The following is a 20,582-nucleotide window of genomic DNA, read 5'->3' as shown; positions in this document are numbered from 1 at the left end:
TGACCTGCAGGATGAACTCCATAGTTCTACCTACACTCGGTCAAATTTCACCCACTCATTGGCTGCTGTCTTGTGAGACGTCCCAACGCAGCAGCCTGTGATTCGATAAAGCTTTGGTCGGGTGTTTCTCATTGGCCCAGAGTCACCCAGGTGAGTTGTGAGCCAATATCAGATGCAGCACTGAGGTATAACTATTTGTATTTTAGCCTATCGCGAAGTGAATTCGCGAATTTTTCCAGGCCTCTAACGATAAGCCTTTTGACCTCGGTGTGGGCCGGCGAAACTGCTGAAACTGCCTTGTTGCGTACAGGACAGTTGAGTTCAACTGCGGAGACCTAACACGCTATATACTCTGTGCTCATTGTGACGCTCACAAAAGAAGGACTTACGATAGCGGCACGCTGGATGCAGCCACAAGAACACGTGTGCTGACTACAGTAAGGCAGCTCACACGCCCTGTTGGAGATAGCAGTTAGCACGTGCACTTTCTTTTAAACCAACACCGCCTCTCAAACCAAAGAAACGTTCTTCACACTTCTAGATGACTGGATTCTCGGATTAACTGCGCTATACCCCCGACCTCCTATTGTTATGTCACGCTGCGAGAGAGAAAGATAGAGAGAGAGAGAGAGAGAGAGAGAGAGAGAGAGAGAGAGAGAGAGAGAAAGGGGGGTTGCCTGTAAAGTCGGTTTACGGACGATAAGTTTAAGTGATAACGTCATAAGAAAACTTTGATGAAAAATTGCATACTTTGTTCATTTTTAAATATTATTTACAGTTTTTTGCAAATTTAATTAAAAATATTTTGTTTAAATATAATCACGAACAATTAGTTTAAAAGCCCGCCTTAACCTGTTTGATGTTATAGAAGATTTTCCTCGCACGGTGGTTGGCCGGTTCTTGCACTCTCGGCTCAGGCGGAACGTGACAATTTTTCGTGCGTGCAGCCGGCGTTCGTCGATTTATAAGACGTTATCACGTCAAAAATTTCAAATCAATCATGAGGACTGCCGATAGAAGTGAAAACATTTTCTCAATTTTTACGAAAAAAATATCACACAACAAATTTGTTTTATCACGTTAGTAAAATAACTCCTAAAATTACTATAAAATACGCATTGCATAGTAATTGTAGGTATTAAAAAAATAATGATGTCCTTAATTTTTAGGTTACATTACTACAAAGACTCCTTTTTCTCGTTATTCAAACTATAAGTATATCTACATGATAATATTAATATATCTTATACTCACGATTTACTGCATACACACATTCGATTCACATATGCACAGCACTGATGCACAGGGACTGAAGACGCGTATTAATAAGGTATATATTGGTATATGTCGTGTGCATTACTTGTCGACCTGTGTTATGTGTACTGGCTGCGTGCGCACCACTGAGTGTATATATATGTATATGTATATATACATACATATATGTACATATACACACACAATCACAGCTGGTCTAGACAATTAATTTGGATATCCAAAGGTAACAACTGTTTGTTTATAGTTTTAAGTTTTCACTTCTGATGGCAGTCCTCATAACTGCTTTGAAATTTTTTAAAATTTTTTACGATGGAATTTGGAGAGTGTTTTTACCTGCACTTTCCGTAATTTCACGGAAAATATTTTTACAGTAGGTTCCTAGGGTACATGTTTTAAAAACCACCAATAGATATATAACAGGCAAAAATGATGATCTATATGTTTTCCTTATCTAAACATGTATGACTTTATCACTTATCAGACGCCAGTTTCTGGCATGTAACAAGTTGATTGTATGTTGGAATTTATCTCTTGTCGGTGCCTGAAAAGCTTGTCACTACGTTATCAGCTGATACAGAACATCCTGGTTACAACTTTAACAAGAAAGGGGGGGAAAAAAAAAGAAGTCAATAATCTCCTAGAGGTTAGCAACGCATTCATCTTCAAATTTCCAACACAACAGGAAAACTACAGAATTGATAAATTATAACTCATCCCAAGATATAAATATGTTTTGCTATTCTTTTGTCATGCTATAAATGAATACAACAAGACATAAGCAATCGAGGAAAAAATGGAGGAGTATAGTGCCTTTTTTAAATTCCGCCTTTTCAGCTTAAGTTTTTGAATCTTAAATTGAACTTCAAAATGAAAGGAAGAAATGAAAAAGCAGGTATTTGCATCATGCAGCTTTGCGCAGAAAGACTTTGTGTAATCGGGATTATAAGTTTAAAGTGGACTGGATTGCTTATAAATTTGCCTATATCGACTGCAGAAACAGTTATAACAAAATTTTTAAGCTATATAAAAAAATGCTGAAGTTTCAGTGACTACGTTTTTAAAATTTTTTTTTAGATTGACAATGTAAAAATCAGCCAATCGTTTAACTATCTTGGTTTTCCTGTTTACTGAACATGCATACATCTCTATAAGTTATAAGGCACTAGTTGTTGGCATGTAAGAAGTTAATTAGTATGTTAGGATTCATTTATGGCCAACGCGTTAGCAATAACGTCTCTAGTCTGCGCCAAATACACGCATTTCTTAAAATAAGTACCAGAAGGATCCGACCTGCTTCCTAAATGTCACTTGCGCCACTACCTAATTATTTGCCAGAGTTGAGACACAGAATTAAAGAGGCTATTGCTTCCATTACTCCGGACTTGTTAACCAAAGTGTGGGAAGAATTGGACTTTAGGTTGTATGTGTGCCGTATAGCTAAAGGTGCACGTATTGTACACTTGTAAGAAAAAAACTAGTTTAGTTTACCTTCAATTCGATGCATGATTTGTTGTGAACAGTCTAAATCAAACTGTTGTAATGCACCATTGAAACTGGCACATTCTTTTATGGACAACCTGTTCAACTTCACGATTGAAACCAGTGCTGCTACAATGCTGGACACCTGGTTCTCTTCACATTACACCCACGGTGTCCACATTCTGGAAAGTCGTGGAATGTTCTTTAAATCCTGTCAAAGTCATGGGAATTCACCAGTGATTGCTGATTGGTAGGGCCATGCAAAATTCGCGGATTCTTTTCGCGATAGGCTAGCATCAAATTCCTTCGTACCGCTTCTGCGATTGGCCCACATTTTATCCGGGTAACTGTGAGCCAATGGGAAACACTAAACCAAGAAATTGCCGAATTACGGACAGCCTAGTTGAGACGTCTCACGCGTCAGTAGCCAATGAGCAGGTGTCATTTCCGCGAGTATTTAAAGGACTGTGGAGTCTATCCTAGAGGTCAATGAATCCGCGAAATTTTGCAGGTCTCTACTGATTGGTAATTTGAGTGGATAACGTGGGGCACCCGCCTGCCGTCTCCCAGACTGTGATGGTGTTTGAGTGCATGGTCGGACGCAATATAAAATTGTGTATGCGAGGTTCTGTTGGAAATTTTTTCGCTTTTGTTGAATATGTCCAGGCCGGATGTGGGAATGGGTGAGGCTAGATTACTTGTTCTCGTTGGGAAATGTCCGGGAAATGTCTGTCCGGAGTTGCGGAGTGTTAGAGATGGCAAGAGGAGATTCCAGGAAGATTATAAGGTGGGGTGGGGGTGGGATGATGGGGGTGCAGCCACCCAGACGATGAGTGTAAAAAAGTAAGTGGTTTTGAGGCAGGAAGAGAGGTAGGGAACAAGAGAGAGAGAGAGAGAGAGAGAGAGAGAGAGAGAGAGAGCGGACCACGAGTCCAAGTGCCCAACCCCCGCATGGTAGACTCTTTTCCACTCTGTCCAATACTTCATCTAGACCATCCTCTGTCTCCTGTAAATTCCTACACGTATAATGCATGCCGATTTGCATCCCGCATGAATGTGCCCAGGGTTTTCCCTGTGTCTATGCAGGTTTTACCTGGGCCCAACCTATCTAGTAGTTTAGTCTAGAGTTAAGAGTGTGGGGAGTTAGTCATGGCGCCAATCGCTGCCGTGGCTGGCCAATCCCCCTCCTAGCACACGATGCATGCGACCCTCTCCCTGCATGGCTAATCCCAGCATGACTAGGCGTATAGGCTTCGGCCTGAGACGCACCTAGGTCCCTCCCTAACCCGGACCCCTCCAAAATACACTTAGATTTAGTTAGGTTAGGAAAAAATTGGTTGTCTGTAAAGTCGGTTTACGGACGATAGTTTAACGTGACAACGTCATAACAAAACATTGATGAAATGATTTCATACTTTTGTGAATAAAATTGAATCATTTTTATTGAATTATCACTATTTTGTATGGATACAAAGAAGGAGTGAAATGTACAATTTAATTGATAAATTTACTTTTATTTGCACTCATTAATTCATGTATGTTTATTACTTTAACGAAGATATTATTTTAACTATAACTTTTACACATGTTCGCTATTTAACTTCTTCAAATCTGTGTCATTCCGTTAAGGATACGACGATGATAGGAAAAGTAGGAAACGAATGGGAGTGTTTCAAGTTTTAACGTGCCTCGAAAAAGTCAAATCGACGGTTGTTTCCAATCGAGTGTGTAGAGAGATAGATAGATGCGGCGCAAGCGTACAATGAGCGTAACGGGATCACTTTTTCCGTGCGTGCAGAGCCGGCGTTCGTCGATTTATTAGACGTTGTCACGTCGAAAAAAAAAATAAATCAATGGTCGCGGAGTGTCTGAAGTATGTGAGAGAGAGGACACGGAGGTTGAATGGGGCTGGTGCTGGTGGACTCGAGCCAAGTCTTCAGGAGTTCCCCTGGCGGTGGTGGGGGTAGGGTGTGGAGGGGAGCGCGTGCCAGCTGGCAGCGCGCGTGTCTCGTCACGTGGTCTCGCCACGTGGTCAAGTCACGTGGCGCTGTTGCGCAACGCCGCGGCCACCCCTCCCCTCCCCGTTCTCCCCCCCCTCCCCTTCGGAACACTTCCCCACGCGGTCGACGAACCTCAGGAGGGAAGCCTTCGTTTCACAGGCGAGAGAGCCAAACGCCCGATCGTGCATCTTCTTTTGTTCATTGTAAAAAAAAATATGGCGGTGTTGATAAAAGGATACTAATGGTTAGAGACCTGCAAAATTCGCGGATTCATTGACCTCTAGGATAGACTCCACAGTCCTTTAAATACTCGCGGAAATGACACCTGTTCATTGGCTACTGACGCGTGAGACGTCTCAACTAGGCTGACCGTAATTCGGCACTTTATTGGTTTAGCGTTTCCCATTGGCTCACAGTTCCCCCGGATAAAATGTGGGCCAATCGCAGAAGCGGTACGAAGGAATAGCCTAGTTGTTTTGATGCTAGCCTATCGCGAAAAGAATCCGCGAATTTTGCATGTCTCTACTAATGGTCAATTAGAAGAGACTGGAAAAATTCGCGGGTTCAATGACCTCCAGGATAGACTCCAATATCCTCTACACACACTCGGGCAAATGCCAACTGTTCATCGGCTGTTGACTTGTGAGTCGTCTCGACTGGGTGGCCATGTGATTCGACATTTCTATGAGTGATGGGTCTCTAATTGGCCCTCAGTCCTCCAGATTAACAGTGAACCAATAACAGAAGCAGCACTAAGTTATAAAAAATTTTAATTTAACATAACACGAAAATAACCCGCGAATTTTTCAGGTCTCTATCAATTAGGTTAGGTTAGCTACATTGTGAATACTACTATAAAAAATTGTGGACGGCTGATTTGGTAAGGATAGATACATTAAAGATACGGAAAAAGTACATGAACTTCGGGGAACTTCGGTTTCGGCTCTCTCGTCTGTGCAAATAAGGCTTCCCCACCTGAGGGACGCCTCAGCCATTTTGTTAATTCATTGGCTTCCGTTCCTCCGGAAGGGCGTTACACGTCCCTTTACACGTCATCGTCATTTTGTTTTTCATCCACCTTCCAAGATGTTTAAACTTGTAGATTGTTTGCCTGGCTGAACCTTTTAGCATTTTTTGACGTGACAACGTCTAAGAAATCGATGAACGCGGGCTGCACGCACAAAGCACATTGTCCCGTTACGCCGTGTTACGTTACGCTCATTGTACGCTTGCGCCGCATCTATCTCTCTCCCACTCGATTGGAACAACCATCGATTTGATTTTTTCGAGGCACATTAAACTTGAAACACTCCCATTCGTTTCCTACTTTTCCTATCATCGTCCTATCCTTAACAGAATAACACAGATTGGAAGAAGTTAAATAGAAAACAAGTATAAAAGTTATAGTTAAAAAAATCTCTTCGTTAAAGTAATAAACATATTTGAATTAATGAGTGCAAATAAAAGTAAATTTATCAATTAAATTGTAGATTTCATTTCACTCCTTCTTTGGATCCATACAAAGTAGTGATGATTCAATAAAAATGATTCAATTTTATTCATAAGAGTATGCAATCATTTCACCAATGTTTTGTTATGACGTTGTCACGTTAAACTATCGTCCGTAAACCGACTTTACAGACAGCCAATTCTTTTTGTTTCGTTACTTGTACACTTGTACGCATCACGGAGGGGCTGGACGCTGAAGCAGTCCCCGCGGCGCCGCGCCGTCTCGCGGCTGCCCGGTGTGACGTCACGCGCGGCTGTCGGGGGAAGGGGGGGGGGGGGGTTGCCGTCCCGGTCCAAGGTCAGGAGGTCGCTATGGGGCCGCACCACAACGCCGAAATACACTAACGCCGAAAAATGTCATTGCAGGACTGCCACAGAGGTTAGGTTAGTTTATTCTAGGTTAGGTTAGACTATATTGGGCTAGGTTAGGTTAAGCTAGGCTAGGTTAAGTTAGGTTAGGTTATATTACGCTAGGTTAGGTTAGGTTAGGTAAGGTTAGGTTTGATTGTGGTATTTCGGCGTTAAGGTACAAATAAAGAAGCACACACAAATTCATTCAGTTGTTATTTCGGCGTTGTGGTACACAGCAGTTTTCTAGCTGTCGGCGTTGTGGTCAGTTTTGTCATTCGGCGTTATGGTATTCGGCGTTATTGTACGTTCGGCGTTGTGGTAACGACCCGGTCGCTACTGATTCCGAGCGTCTCGTGGTGCCATCACATTTGAGTTACTCACGAGGGAAGTTTTTGAAAGTGAACATTTCTTGCTGAGGGGGGACCACAATTTTCGAGCGTTACGAAAATTCCGATCGCTCGAGGGGAATTGTTAGGAGATATGTGGTGGGGGGAACCGGTATAGGAGGAGACGGCAGGGGAGGGGTAGAAATGAAGCTGCACATTTGCACACTTGCATGCGTGCACACTTTAATACTTGCATACTTTCAAACGTTCATTTTTGCATACTTGAACACTTGCATACTTTCAAACTTCATACTTTCACACTTGCATACTTAAACACATTCACATACTTGCACAGTTGAATCTATTCACAATATCATACTTTCACGTGTTTATACATGCATACTTGCACTATTGCGTACTTTATCACTTGCACACTTGTATAGTTACATACTTGTACACTTGCACCCTCGTATACTTGCAATATTGCATACTTTCACACTTGCATTCTTGCACAATATCTTTATTTAGCACTCGCATACTTGCATATATATGTTTTTTAATCTGTGACCTCAGTCAAAGAGAATTTTGTATCCTATACCTAATGATATAATAGTTAAGAAGTTTCACTTCTCTCACACTTTGAACTCACGCACACATTTTTTAATAATTGAATTTTCAAATAATATCGATTATTAAATTAAAATCTCAGGAAATCGTAGACTTAGAACTTCGATGTTCACACATGGAAATTTAAATAAATATTTGTTGGAGAATGGTATACTAAACATTTTATGTATAGGATTTTATTTAATGTTTTTTTTATATTTTTTCATAAGTAAATTGTTCGATTAAATTGATAAACACAAGTCATAAGTTCATATTTAATAATGTTATTGAATACATGAAACACAGATGTTAAGTTTGTATAATGGTGACTGCGCACTGGAAATGTGACCTACCCAGTAAATATTACAACATACTATTTTTACAGATGTGGCATATTGTATTGTATAGCTACGAACCCTTACATTTATGTTTTATTTTTCTAAGTGATTTTTTGGAATAGTTTTTAGTGTTTTTTTTTCTTAATTTATATTATTCATTAAGCTTCTTTAATTTATTGTATTCAATAGTGTGGTCCTAATGTTCAGTGTAACAAATAACACGAGTAAATTGCAAACCGGCCTAGTGCTGAATTTTGTTCGTGTATAAAATAAAATAATTAAATAAAAGACATGCTTACAGTAACACGTATACAAACCGAGACTAAAAGAGACTACTTGCGATCACGACTCCTGCAGCTTCTATGTATGAAGCACGTCAGGTTGTAAGGAGAAAGAAACACGTAACACTACCCTACCAGGCACTGCAATAATCTCTCTGTAACAGTACGCAGCTAACTGGTTGTTTTCTCTTTCTGTCTGCGCTTGTTTTTTTTATTCTTTTAATTCCAGGAAGGAGGGGTCCGGACCCCAAACACTTAGAACTCTCATAACAACTTAGAAACCAACAAGTTAGAAACGCAATAACTCAAACCAGTGATGGCTAACTGGCGGCCCCTTCTAAACATTTCATTAAAGTGTTATTTTTAGAAGGGTCGCCGTTTTGTGTTCCTCGCCTTTGTTTTTCATGTAGGCTACGTAGAAAAAATTGTCAACAGAAAGTACATTATTCTCTCAATAATACTCAATAATTTTTTTATTATTTACGAAAACGAAATATTGTTTTATTAAAATTTTATTTTTATTTTTAGGTTTTTACTTTTTTTTATGACATACGTTAATTATCACATGCCGAATATATAGGCTATTGAATTTTTGGTCACTTTACATAACTTAAAGGAATAAAAAAAGGAATATTAATTCATGTGTGCGTGGCTCTAGGATTATTTACAAAAATGATTGTCCCTCAAAGTTATGCCCACAGTAGTGATCGCTTCCTTGTGATTGGCGACCTTCTGCGAGATAATTTATTTCCCTGTTGGCCGGGCCATTTCGGACGCGATCTGCTTCCGCACCTGATAGCTGTGATTGGTGCGCTGACAGTCGACATGTGCCTGAAAAAAACTCAGCCAACCACGAAACATAGACTCTGAAATAAAGTCTTGTCAAACAACTGATTTGGAAATCGTTTCGCCAAAAATACATAGTCTTAATGATGCAGTGTACAGGGACAAGTGTTTGAAGTTTAGCTGGAGACAGTTGTATTTTGCGGATGGATCAGACTAATTGTTAGACTTGAAACTTCTATCCCATGTTCTAAATGTGCCTTTATTTACTGCTTATGATTTGAGATACGTAAACTTCTCAAATTCACATGACGACCAGTTAAAACTCCTAATGCCTCGGTTGTTTTAGCAACGTCTTCAATCAGGCCACAAGTTTTTTTTGACGCTCCCTGAAGTAAAATTGACTGCAAGCGTTCGCGGTCATTGTCTAATAAACTATGTTCGCTTTTGAAGTGATGTACTGTACGGACTTATTTCTCGCCTCCGACGATGCCTGCTGCAATGCAGAGCGAAATGTCGGTTTACACTCTACCATTTTGGCTCGGCTCAACCTGGAAGACAATACAGTTTATGTTAGAGACCGGAAAAGTTCACGATTTAAATTACTTTCAGGATGGACTCCACATTCCTCTACATATTCGAACGAATGTCACCTGTTAATTAATTTAATTGTGTGACGTCTCAACTACGTAGCTTGTAATTCGACACTTCTTCGGTTGAATAGCATAAGCAGCACAAACACACACACACATATATTTGAATTTTAGCCTGTCACGAAATGAATTCGCGAATTTTTCCTACCAATAGCAAACCAGCAACACATGAATGGTTGACTAATAAACCAAGTCATTCAAGACCAGAATGTCTTCCCTCTACATAGAACATCAGTCACAAAACAAGATGTAAACAGACAACACCATCAAGTCTATCCCGCAGGTCGTTGAACACGGTCTCTATTGAGCGAGAACTTCAAAATCGGCGTTTCTTTTTGTTCCGGGCTAGGCTCAACACTCACCTCGCTAACAATGTATTTTGTATAAAAAATTAAATTAAATATGTCTAGAAGGGTCATGACAACACTGCTAGGTAATCGAAATAAGATGGCGACTGTGATGTCATCCAAGATGGCGACATCCAGAGGCGAAAACCAAATGGCGGCTGTAGTGTCAGAATCCAAGAAAGCAGCTGTGATGTCAGAATCCAAGATTGCGGTTGTGACATCAGGATCTAAGATGGCGGATGTGACATCAAAATTCAAGATGGTGGACACGACTTAATTTAAAAAAAGATGGAATTCAAGATGGTGGTCGAGGTAAACTTAACGATGTATCCACAACGAAAAGTTTACTGTTCCTTAGTAGGGTACTCGATTCCAATATGGCCACCCTGACGTCACATTCCAATATGGCGACCGACAATCCCAGTCCATGCTCCGGTTCTGGCGCATGACCGGACAACTTATACTACTGAGTTATGTAGCTCGTTCGGTCGCGTGGTTTTTGTGTCACGACCGTGGTCTTTCAAGAAGTATCAGATCGCGCTGATACAATGGTTGAGATCGTTCTATTGCACAAATGTTCACAAGCAAGCGCGTACGCTGAATAACGCGAATTCGACAGGTCCCTAGTTACGATTTAAAAAACCTGTGTTTTTTCGAACCTGTTTTGTGCAAAAATATTCTACAAAACACTTTAGCTTCGGTCTACTTTATTCGATTGGCTGAGTTATATTTAGAGACTGGAAAAAATCGCGGGTTCGATGACCTCCAGTATCCTCTACACGCTCGGGCAAATGCCAACTGTTCATTGGCTGCTGATTTGTGAGTCGTCTCGACTTCTATTGAGTGAGGGTCTCTAATTGGCCCTCGTTCCTCCAGATTAACAGTGAACCAATGGCAGAAGCAGCACTAAGGTATAATTATTTGAATTTTAGCATGACACGAAATGAACCCGCGAATTGTTCAGGTCTCTTGTAACCAGTTATAGTTACTGTCAACTGAATCGCAGGTGGTCAGTAGCTCAGCAACAATTTTCTTGACTGCAGCAAGTGTTGTAGTTAGTTTATCATAAGGGGAATTAGACCTTGCCATCTTGTATTTTTACATATTTTTATTACTATTATAATTTCTAACTAGTTATCCCAAATTTTTGCATGTCAAGGCAGACCACGTATTTACTAACAGGCTTTACGGGCGTCCACAACACCAGGTCACAAGTATTGACTTCAACGAGTAGCTAAAGCTAAGTCCTGTGCCATTTCGAACCAAAATACTCAGCACAAAAACTTTATTGCAAGTGGTATGAAAATACTTGAAACTGTAAGATGGAGGGGACTGATCCTCCTTATAATGTCTGTACCCAATAAATAGAGACAGGAAAAATTCGCGGGTTCAACGACCTCCAGGATAGACTCCAATATCCTCTACTCACTCGGGCAAATGCCAACTGTTCATTGGCTGTTGACTTGTGAGTCGTCTCGACTGGGTCGACTGTGATTAGACACTTCTACGAGTGAGGATCTCTAATTGGCCCTCATTACTCCAGATTAACAGTGAACCAACGGCAGAAGCAGCACTCAGGTATAATTATTTGAAGTGTAGCATTTCACGAAATGAAGCCGCGATTTTTTAAGGTCTCTACCAATAAAGGAACAAGGTTTATTGAAGTACGCAGAAGTCCATCAAACATTTAAGTTTCGTCACGTGGGATAATGTGATGCTCATAAGGCATGCGGATGTATCTAATTGGTTCGCGACGAGCTATTGTGAGCAGAGCCATTGTTCCCATTAAGGCCCGTCCACATCAGTCCGAAACTTGTGGGCGGTCCGTAGTCCTTATCCTAGTGTGGGTGACGTCACTTCGTCGCGCGTAAAACAGCCCTGTCTATAATCTGCTGATTTCTATCGAAGTCACCAGAACGCAGTCAATATAGAGCGCCGAAATAATTGATTTTGTTTACTATTTTAATGCTTTGTACGCAGCTAAATTTTCAATATTTAGCTAACTTGTGAAATTTTTGGGAGTTCAATAATATTTATTTAGGCTATAAGTAGAGGCCGGAAAAATTCGCGGGTTCAATGACCTCCAGGATGGACTCCAATATCCTCTACTCACTCCGGCAAATGCCAACTGTTCATTGGCTGCTGACTTGTGAGTCGTCTCGACTGGGTGGCCTGTGATTCGACACTTCTATGAGTGAGGGTCTCTAATTGGCCCTCAGTCCTCCAGATTAACAGTGAATCAATGACAGAAGCAGCACTAAGCTATAATTATTTGAATTTTAGCATAACACGAAATGAACCCGCGAATTTTTCAGGTCTCTAGCTATAAGACAAAAGTAAATCCTAATATTTATGTCCGTTATTTTTTACCTTTTGGGACGGGAATCGGATAGTCAAATATCGTGAGTGTTTTGATGTTCTGTGCCACCAAAAGGACACATATTGGGACAAAAAAGTTCAAGTTCACCGATGTATTCGGACCAACGCATGACGTCAGAGGTTCACGTGGGCCAATCAGTGACCAGTTTGCGTCGGACACAGTTTTGGGACGTTGGAATTGCAGACGGGTCTTTTAGAGGCTCAAGGAAGTTCGTATGACACGCACTTCCTTAACAGCTGGAGTGACGCCAGCTAAGGACAGTAGGAAGGCCACATAGCCCAGAATAGAACAAACACATCCTCTGCTGCGCAGTCCAGCAATATTTGGATACGTAACTGTTATAACTTTTTTTTTTACCAACTAGGCATGCAAGAGAAACAACAGCTTAATGCAAATAAAAGATTTGTAAAAATATTTTTAGAGTAGTGTGCATAATTTTCTGGCACATTATTGTACACAATCAGGGCGGTGTCGTTAGCTGATTGGTTGCTGACTTAACTGCCCAGGTTCTTCGTGACTGGGTTACGTGGTTTTTTTATTTCCTTTTCGAATTAAGGGCTCCGTCTGCCCGGACACACACGCGGTGCGCAGAGCTTCAGGAAAAACAACGCGATTTCAAAACTAGTCAAGATATCCGAGTGGGGTCTGCTTACGAAAGGCATTTAAGAGTTCGCTGATGGCTGAGAAGTACTTTTGATTTATGATTAAATTTTTTAACTATTTTTAGTAGAGTTAAAATGGCTAAAATGCATGTTTTCATTGTAATTTTTAGGCGTAAAACAATCAGTACAGATTCTTTGAAGAACTCAAGGGACTCCATTACCCCTTTATCTTCATTTCTCAGCCATACAAAGTTACGGTCACCGCTCGAATTTCACAGTAATGTGACCAGAAGACTGCGCGCCAGTCCAGAGGAGACACCGCGCTAGAAGCACCAGCGAGCGTCCCGCTTATCATCCCGCCTCACTAACACCATTGAATATATATAATGTATAGAAGTCGCGAGCCCAGGTTAAATTTTCTGTCCGGTTTCTCAGAAGAATTGTTGTAGTTCCAAGCTCCGCCGCTGCGATCGCTTTCATCGCTGGGTGTCGGCCGTATACGCCCCTGGTGGTGTTTGGCAGAACTTGGTTAACCAGCCCAGTCGTAACATTATCCTTCAACCCCCCCCCCCTCCCCCCCCCCCACCCACAGACAACCTTTCGAAAATCCAAGACCAAGATTCCTATTACCCGGCAGGTCTTATCAGCATCTTAGGCGACCTTGAAGAGGAGCTTCCTTTACCGTCGTTTGAGAATGATGAAATCCCAAAAAAGCTAGCCACGGAAATCACTGAATGATGGGATTCTGTACCCGAGTGAAGTGAAAATTAGCTATTAAAACTTTGTATTGGGCCAATAGTCAGTGTTCCGTTCAAAATATGGTTTTATTTTAAAAGTAAAATACTTATTTAAACTATATATCGCGTTTGTACAAATTTACTTTTAGATATTGACAAGGAAAAACAACCTTCTCTTATTCAACGTTATCTGTTAAGTATAAAAGGGGTAGATATTATTTTAAAAAATAAAAAAAAATGGAACCCACTAAATAAGTATTGGCAAGATATATATAAATTCAATAATAAAATACGCATATTAAATTTTTTTGTATTTAACTTTTTTCGGTAATAAAAATTCAGGATGATTTTGGTTTAATTGGTTTACGTATATTGCTATATTTTCTCAATCACATAGAAAAGGGAAAAGAGTACATCAGTGAAAATTCAAAAATTTAGTTTAAGTAATACTAGCCATACTAAAAAATCAATATGCGAGATAAGAAATTTGGTAACTGCTCTACATTTCAAATAAAAATGCATTTGTTTCATGAATACTGAAATGTATGCGTAATAAGGCATATTATGTTATTATCCTAAGCATGACTATAACTAAAAAAATTACAGTAATTTAAAACGATGGCAGTCTTAACATACAATAAGTGCGCGAGTCTTAGTTTATATTTTAATTGGCTTCTTCGTCAGATAGAAAAGAGTTAAGATTTCATCAAGGGAAAATATATTCTCAAAGTCACTAAACCGGGAGATAGAAAATAAGGTAGGTACTTAATTTTAAATAAAAGTTAAAATAGGCTTACGCTAAACCAATTAAAAATAAGTCGTAAAAATATTTTTATTTATTTAATATGTTCTATACCTGACAGTTCTTTGTGTATAATTCTTCAAAAATCTTTGGAATTTAATACATACTTTTCTTAAAATGGTAGAATATCAGCAATACCCGGAAATTACGTGAGCAAAGCCACGGGTTATTAGATATAATTTTACTATAAAATAAAAACAACTATACATTTGTAGTTCACGAATGTGATATTTTGTTTATTGCTTCACAACATTCATTTGCCAGTCTCAAATTTCATCGTACCACTTGTCAGAAATGTCACCAGAAATGAGAGATAGATTTTTTTTGACGAATTTCAATTACGAGGAAACCTTTCGCAAGATTTTTTTCTTCGCAGTAGTCACTGGGACACCATTAATTTAAATCCACTAAGATAATAAAATTGTATGTATAATGATTTGTTTTTGTATATTTATATAACTACCCAACCAATTTTTAATGATTTTCATGTGAATAAAAACTTGTAAAGCAATTTAATTAACTGTGTCATAATTATTCTGATTAGATGGAAATACAAACTTTATATCCGTGATATACGATGATAAAATATATTTATTATTGCAAAATAATTTTCACTGTTCAAATGCAAATTTAAATAGATTATTCATACATGTTTCCTGCTAATTAATGGTTTAACATAATAATTTTTAGTATAAAATGCTTTTTCTCTTGTGTTAAAATGGGTTGCTAAAATGAGGAATTATAAATATATCACTTACTAAGTCCGTTCACAGATTTACATAAAACAGCAATGTAGATAATCTTTTTTGGTAGTTTCTAATTTTCTGCCCTGAATAACATGAATTTTGTTGAATTCATACCAAAGTGAATTTTTTGAACAACTTAAATTGATGTCATAAATAAATATTTATTTTATAATAAAAATCCACAAACTGTTTTTAAAATATAAAATTTATCACGCCAGATGGAATAATAAACAAAAAATAGCTCTTATATGTTGTCTGTGTTTAAATAATTGTATTATATTTCATGGAAATAATATTTACCTTTCGGTTATTAAAAGAAAATATATTTGTATTCAAAATACTTGCTCATCGTTTTTACGAGCATAACTTGTGTATCTAACCTCAAAGCAAGGAATATAAAGAGTGGCAACTCAATGCTATAACAAAAACTCTTATTTTCTTTGGAGATCCGGGAAATGTGCGTTATTTATAAGCAACTTAACATAGTAAATCGTTAACTTTTCAGATCTATGTTGGCAAAATTGATTTTTTTAGTGGTCATTCGTTACTGGGAATATTCACCATATAACGTTTAAGATTATTTATTTTGAATTACGAAACAACCAAAACATTATGTAAAAATGCTTCATCTTATGTTAAAAAAAATATAAACTGCATAGCCACAAAGTATGACATCATACCATTAGTTTCAGTTACTAATAACATTACGTGCACGCGTTTAAACAGTCATCGCAGCCATAGTTGTTTCATAGCTACCAAAATCATTCAACGTTGTCTAGAATTATTCCAAATTATGTTTTGCCATTTTACTCAATGCGCCACTCCGTTAACACAACATTTTATAAATTCTGAACTACGAATGTCAGTATTTTTTTTTACGTTATTACGTTTAAGGAATTTCTGTAGTTTTTTTATAATTAAAACTTAAATTTTGATGTTGGCATCTTTTAACCGCACTTTTTTTTTCGGTGGCCGTACTCCTCCAATTCAGTTGCGCCCGTCCGTATCTAAGCGCTCGGATTTCAACAAAAGGCACCGCCTCTCGATAGAGTGAGACAGAGAATTACGCGCATGACCTTGAAAAAAGCGACGCTACAGCGCTCTGGCGTGGAAGCTGGTAACTACGAGCACCCTCTTGTGGAAAGAAGAGCTGTCTAGCGGCGGAGCTAACAACTACCACAGTTTTGGATCCGAAAATTGGAATAATAAATCCTATCCCCTCGCGACTTCTATAAGTTATATATATTCAATGCTAACACACATACACCCTGACGAGACGGGTTTCTGGTCCTTCAAAAAGTGTAAGGTAACCAATGATCCAATTACCGGGGGTGTTGTAATGTTTAAATAGTTTTCAGGCTGGACTGTGACCTTATAACAAGACCGATTTTGCAGCTCCAATTTTTTTTACAGATACCGGGAAAAATATTCGAGGGGGTTCATTTCGTGGAATGCTAAAACTGCTACATAAATGCTGCGGCATGTCTATATTAAACATTCGAAAATTACTATCGGATTTCCGAACCCCCGCACCTAAACAGATACTGATTCCTGTTGCAGATATGACTAAACAATGTGTTCTGTAAATAAGTGTATGCATACATACAAACACACATGTAAGGTTATATTCTCGTCGTCGTGCCGGATTGCTTCTACCCGACTCCCTTCCCTGTCCTTGTGAGGTTGTTCCCCCTCCACGGTGCCGTTTCCCTCCCCTTTCCACCTAGGGCGCGTAGTTCAGGCACGCGTCGGCTAGTCAACCTAGGGTTTGGAAATACGCGACCCGGCGTATTTCCGCGTGCCGCCTGGCCAAGGGCGTGTCTGTGTTGGTGAGGTGGGATGATAAGGGTGTCTCTCGCTGGTGCTTCTAGCGCGGTTTCGCCTCCGGGCTGACGCGTGGTTTTCTCGTCGTGCATGGGGTAGGGACCGGAAAAATTCACGGATTCATTTCACGACAGCCTGAAATTCAAATAGTTATACCTCAGTGCTGCCTCTGCTGTTGGCTCACAACTCACCTGGATGACTCTGGGCCAGTGAGAAACACTCAACCGAATCTGTATCGAATCGCAGGCCGCTACGTTGGGACACCTCCACAAGACAGCAGCCAATGAGAGGGTGACATTTGACCGAGTGTACGCAGAACTATAAAGTTCATCCTAGAGGTCATTGAACCCGCGAATTTTTCCGGACCCTATGCATGGGGTAACTATTATAGTTGAGCCATAATCATAACAAAATGTGGTGTAGAAATAAAAATAAAGGTGTAATGCAAGTTCACGGAAGTGCTTTCAAGAATCATAACTAAAACTTAGTCTAAAAACATGCGTTTTAGCCATTTTACACTCTCCTAAAAATACAGTTACAAAAACAAAATGTGGGTACAGAACTACTCATCCCCCCTTCAGGGAAAACCTCAGATGCTTTTCTAAACAGACTAAAATCTGGTAGCGGGAGCAGTACCGAAGCTCGGCACAGCTCGTGTGTGCCCGGGCAGGCAGTCTCCCCTCGCCATGGACGGAGTGTAGAGCGGCAGTGACGGGGGAGTCTCGCCTCGCCATGGACGGAGTGTAGAGCGGCAGTCACGGGGGAGTCTCGCCTCGCCATGGACGGAGTGTAGAGCGGCAGTAATAGGGGAGTCTCGCCTCGCCATGGACGGAGTGTAGAGCGGCAGTCACGGGGGACTCTCGCCTCGCCATGGACGGAGTGTAGAGCGGCAGTCACGGGGGAGTCTCGCCTCGCCATGGACGGAGTGTAGAGCGGCAGTAACGGGGGAGTCTCGCCTCGCCATGGACGGAGTGTAGAGCGGCAGTCACGGGGGAGTCTCGCCTCGCCATGGACGGAGTGTAGAGCGGCAGTCACGGGGAAGTCTCGCCTCGCCATGGACGGAGTGTAGAGCGGCAGTCACGGGGGACTCTCGCCTCGCCATGGACGGAGTGTAGAGCGGCAGTCACGGGGGAGTCTCGCCTCGCCATGGACGGAGTGTAGAGCGGTAGTCACGGGGGACTCTCGCCTCGCCATGGACGGAGTGTAGAGCGGCAGTCACGGGGGAGTCTCGCCTCGCCATGGACGGAGTGTAGAGCGGCAGTCACGGGGGAGTCTCACCTCGCCATGGACGGAGTGTAGAGCGGCAGTCACGGGGGAGTCTCGCCTCGCCATGGACGGAGTGTAGAGCGGCAGTCACGGGGGACTCTCGCCTCGCCATGGACGGAGTGTAGAGCGGCAGTCACGGGGGAGTCTCACCTCGCCATGGACGGAGTGTAGAGCGGCAGTCACGGGGGAGTCTCACCTCGCCATGGACGGAGTGTAGAGCGGCAGTCACGGGGGAGTCTCACCTCGCCATGGACGGAGTGTAGAGCGGCAGTCACGGGGGAGTCTCGCCTCGCCATGGACGGAGTGTAGAGCGGCAGTCACGGGGGACTCTCGCCTCGCCATGGACGGAGTGTAGAGCGGCAGTCACGGGGGAGTCTCACCTCGCCATGGACGGAGTGTAGAGCGGCAGTCACGGGGGACTCTCGCCTCGCCATGGACGGAGTGTAGAGCGGCAGTAATGGATGAGTCTCGCCTCGCCATGGACGGAGTGTAGAGCGGCAGTCACGGGGGAATCTCGCCTCGCCATGGACGGAGTGTAGAGCGGCAGTCACGGGGGACTCTCGCCTCGCCATGGACGGAGTGTAGAGCGGCAGTCACGGGGGAGTCTCGCCTCGCCATGGACGGAGTGTAGAGCGGCAGTCACGGGGGAGTCTCGCCTCGCCATGGACGGAGTGTAGAGCGGCAGTCACGGGGGACTCTCGCCTCGCCATGGACGGAGTGTACAGCGGCAGTCACGGGGGACTCTCGCCTCGCCATGGACGGAGTGTAGAGCGGCAGTCACGGGGGAGTCTCGCCTCGCCATGGACGGAGTGTAGAGCTGCAGTCACGGGGGACTCTCGCCTCGCCATGGACGGAGTGTAGAGCTGCAGTCACGGGGGAGTCTCGCCTCGCCATGGACGGAGTGTAGAGCGGCAGTCACGGGGGAATCTCGCCTCGCCATGGACGGAGTGTAGAGCGGCAGTCACGGGGGACTCTCGCCTCGCCATGGACGGAGTGTAGAGCTGCAGTCACGGGGGAGTCTCGCCTCGCCATGGACGGAGTGTAGAGCGGCAGTCACGGGGGACTCTCGCCTCGCCATGGACGGAGTGTAGAGCGGCAGTCACGGGGGAGTCTCGCCTCGCCATGGACGGAGTGTAGAGCGGCAGTCACGGGGGAGTCTCGCCTCGCCATGGACGGAGTGTAGAGCGGCAGTCACGGGGGAGTCTCGCCTCGCCATGGACGGAGTGTAGAGCGGCAGTCACGGGGGAGTCTCGCCTCGTCATGGACGGAGTGTAGAGCGGCAGTCACGGGGGAGTCTCACCTCGCCATGGACGGAGTGTAGAGCGGAAGTCACGGGGGAGTCTCGCCTCGCCATGGACGGAGTGTAGAGCGGCAGTCACGGGGGAGTCTCGCCTCGTCATGGACGGAGTGTAGAGCGGCAGTCACGGGGGAGTCTCACCTCGTCAGGGACGGAGTGTAGAGCGGCAGTCACGGGGGAGTCTCACCTCGCCATGGACGGAGTGTAGAGCGGCAGTCACGGGGGAGTCTCGCCTCGCCATGGACGGAGTGTAGAGCGGCAGTCACGGGGGAGTCTCGCCTCGCCATGGACGGAGTGTAGAGCGGCAGTCACGGGGGAGTCTCGTCTAGCCATGGACGGAGTGTAGAGCGGCAGTCACGGGGGACTCTCGCCTCGCCATGGACGGAGTGTAGAGCGGCAGTCACGGGGGAGTCTCGCCTCGCCATGGACGGAGTGTAGAGCGGCAGTCACGAGGGAGTCTCGCCTCGCCATGGACGGAGTGTAGAGCGGCAGTCACGGGGGAGTCTCGCCTCGCCATGGACGGAGTGTAGAGCGGCAGTCACGGGGGTGTCTCGCCTCGCCATGGACGGAGTGTAGAGCGGCAGACACGGGGGAATCTCGCCTCGCCATGGACGGAGTGTAGAGCGGCAGTCACGGGGGACTCTCGCCTCGCCATGGACGGAGTGTAGAGCTGCAGTCACGGGGGAGTCTCGCCTCGCCATGGACGGAGTGTAGAGCGGCAGTCACGGGGGACTCTCGCCTCGCCATGGACGGAGTGTAGAGCGGCAGTAATGGATGAGTCTCGCCTCGCCATGGACGGAGTGTAGAGCGGCAGTCACGGGGGAGTCTCGCCTCGCCATGGACGGAGTGTAGAGCGGCAGTAATGGATGAGTCTCGCCTCGCCATGGACGGAGTGTAGAGCGGCAGTCACGGGGGAGTCTCGCCTCGCCATGGACGGAGTGTAGAGCGGCAGTCACGGGGGAGTCTCGCCTCGCCATGGA

This window comes from Bacillus rossius, chromosome 17 (genome assembly GCF_032445375.1).
Source record: "Bacillus rossius redtenbacheri isolate Brsri chromosome 17, Brsri_v3, whole genome shotgun sequence".
Taxonomy (NCBI): Eukaryota; Metazoa; Arthropoda; class Insecta; order Phasmatodea; family Bacillidae; genus Bacillus; species Bacillus rossius.
The sequence above is the reverse complement of the archived record's forward strand: the minus strand, read 5'-3'. Positions refer to the sequence as shown.